Below are 3,488 nucleotides of genomic sequence, written 5' to 3'. Positions count from 1 at the left end.
AAATAATATAAAACAGTTCCGTGAAGAGGGATGTATATATTAGGGATGTGCATAACTGAGGCTGATGCATAGTCAACGATACGATACATAAAAGATACACATAAAGCAGCTACCAATGCGATGCAATACAATTCACCTGTATTATGCAGTTCGATTCAACACAGTGATTCAATACAAAAAACATTCGATGCTATAGATTCAATACAGTACAGGTAGTTTGTTTTATTTATTTTATTAATTGTAATTATTTGGTGGAAGATGCAGCTTATCTCTGCCATCTTAATCTACATTCTATGTGAGCCTTAGGACATGCCTCAGTCTCTGTAGTGTTGTGATATGTCATATTCACGTAGCAGCAAAGGTGAAGAGAGAAAGAGCTTGAAAAACATTTAAGAAAATATCAATTTTGGACACAGATTACTGGTACATTGATGTTTTCAGACGTGTGAGTTTCAGGGCATCAGCGGGCGATCAGCACTCATGAAGTCGCAGAGAGTCTTCTGGAATTTACCGCTGGTTCTGATGTCTCTATAGTGGTTGAACATGAGATATAATTGGTCTCATTAATCTATTATTTGTTCCAGAGCAAATAGTTTTGGCAAAATCTCACCATTTATGTAAATTCAATGTTGTATATCAGAGCACTGCCTTTGTACTTATGACTGAATTGCGTGAATCTGTGGCGGAAGGAAGTAGTTCTGCACAAAAGAGGGTTTTTTTTAAAGACACTTCATTGTTGTTTCTTATGTATTTACTCACACGTGCCATCATGTTGTATAAATGCAATATCACACTCGTAGACGTGAGATATAGTAGGCGATATGGCTGTATAATATCGGAAACAACAATGGAATATCTTCACCTCTGAAAAAGTGTTGTATAATTGGCTTAAACAAAATGAACCTTCTTTGAGAAGGGAGGGGTGGATGTAATAGGCTAAGTATGGTAATAAGCTGTCAAAAATAATTGAGATATTGAAAAGTAGTCTTTTGCATAAGGAACATGTTATCATTGGTAAGAGAGGACATATGGAGGTTTGGCAGTGTTGTGGCCCAGAAACAGTGTCACAGCAGCGCTATCGATTAGACCAGTGAGCCATGGTTGTCCAACAATTCCTTTTCTTATCAGAACACAAGACCTGTGACTTAACCTTAAAAAAAACACATGACAAGATAATAAACAATTAACATGCTTTTCTTTGCTCTAAAACCTAAAGTAAAAACGTTTAAACACAGTTTTTAAAACATTTAAACACAGTTAAAATGTTACCATACATATAAACTGAATATTTATGAAGTCTCCAACAGAAACAACTGCAAAAAAAATAATTAATTAATTAAACATGCATCATTAGGCTCATGTTTTACATGGCAAACTTCAAACCATTAGACAAGAGGCCTTCAACCTTGGGTGCGTCTTAGTCAGCTCCCTAGCTCTCAAGTTTCTAAATCACTTTATTGTACACAAATCTGGCCACTGGTAAGAACTCTGACTCATTACGCATTGGGGCAGTGATTACTTAATTTCGGGCGACATAGCTACATACAGTGCCAGCATAGAACACTGTAGAATGTCTATGAGCTGAGATTTGGAGCACTCTCTTAAAGGGAGTGCTCTTAATCTCAGCTTGTTACCTGTACAAAAGACACCTGTCCACAGAAGTAATTAATCAGATTCCAAACTCACCACCTTGGCCAAGACCAAAGAGCTGTCCAAGGATGTCAGTGACAAGATTGTAGACCTGACAGAATTTCCAGTAAGTGAACATAGTGAGCATTGTTGGTGTCTTTTGATTTTCCTTTTAAGCAATTAGTGTACATTACACATAAACCTCTCAGATTAAATTGTGTTCCAAAGATGAAAGGAGGTCTTACGGGTTTGGAACAACATGAGGGCAATTAATTTATCACAGAATCTTCATTTTTCGGTGAACTAACCCTTTAATGAAGTACTGATTAGGTGATCACCTCCACCGAATCTTATTTAACGAGGTAAAATATAAAAACCACTTCTGTGGTCATCACTATCCTCTTGCAATAGGACCATCTGGATGGCAAAAACAGGGCTAGCAGAACCTCAAAATTAATTAGAATTAAATAACTACTGACCATGCTGAAAGAGATGAAAAAAAACTTTGAAGGAGGAAGAGAGGGTTCAATTCTGATTTCACTGGTGAGCATCAGTTTGCTTCCATCCTTAAAATTTCACAGACAGCGGTTTATAAGAACAAAGCTACAGACTGGCATGCAGAGGGCAAAAACAACTCTCCACTAACATGGATGACTACCAACTCATTCGAATGTCACTCAATAACCATAGGATGACATCAAGTGACCTACAAAATGAATGGCAAAGGGCAGCTGGGGTGAAGTGTACGGTGAGGACGGTTTGAAACAGGCTCCTAGGGACAGGACAAAGCTAGAAAAAAAGCACTTCATCAATGAGAAACAAAGAAATGCAAAAGGCCATAAGAATTTGACCGTATAAATTTCAGCTTTGCCCATGACCTGGTCATCTAATGGTTAGAAAGATACCTCAAGAGGCCTACAAGCCATAGTGTCTCTCACCCACTGTAAAATTTGGTGAAGGATGGGTGATGATCTGGGGATGCTTCAGCAAGAATAGAATCGACATTTGTCTTTAAAGGGCGCAAGAATCAAAACAAGTACAAGGTTGTCCTAGAAGAAAACTAGCTTCCTTCTTCTCTGGCAATGCTCCTCAACTCTGAGGATTGTTTTTTTTTTAATGCTCCATGCCACACAGCGGGTCAATCAAGGTGTGGATGGAGGACCACCATATCTTAGTCTCAGCCTCAGACGTCACGCCCACGGAACGTTGGCTAAATGTCTGATGCATATGGTACACTTAACTGGAAACACTTCAGGAATTTCGAAGTCGTCATCTGATTGGTTGAATTTGATCGGATTTCCGGGAGACGTGAGTGTCGCGTTTACATTCGGTCTACCGGGAAACAAAGCACAGACTGATTTACTCTGTGTTTTGCTAAGAAGTGCTTTTGCAGACGCCATTGTTGTTATACACTTTTGCAACGTTCACAAAACAAATTACTGACTTACTTGCTTGTTCTCCCTCTTCTTATTTAACTTTCAATGCTGTTATGGGAATATTTCCATGCCCCGAAACGTGACGCTGAATGAAACAAACTGTGATTGGTTGTTTGACATGTTGGTCAACTGGCCTTATGGCCAGACGGGCCTTGGCCATTGAAAGCTGCCATGGATTCCAGACCTACAGCTGTCAGTCTGAAGGTCCAGCTACGCAAGACTAACCAGGGGTGCTTTTTCCATACAGTGACGTAACTCGCTGATTAACTTCCATAGTACAATGCATTGTTGTGGAAACGAACTAGCTAGTCACGAGTGTTTCCCAAACATGGTCACATCTCCGTCGTTTGAACCACATTAGTTAAACAATATAGGTCCGTTGTTAATGACATCACAGAGTAATAACTTCTGCTATTTAACTGA

Source organism: Garra rufa, chromosome 3 (assembly GCF_049309525.1).
Source record: "Garra rufa chromosome 3, GarRuf1.0, whole genome shotgun sequence".
Taxonomy (NCBI): Eukaryota; Metazoa; Chordata; class Actinopteri; order Cypriniformes; family Cyprinidae; genus Garra; species Garra rufa.
The sequence above is the reverse complement of the archived record's forward strand: the minus strand, read 5'-3'. Positions refer to the sequence as shown.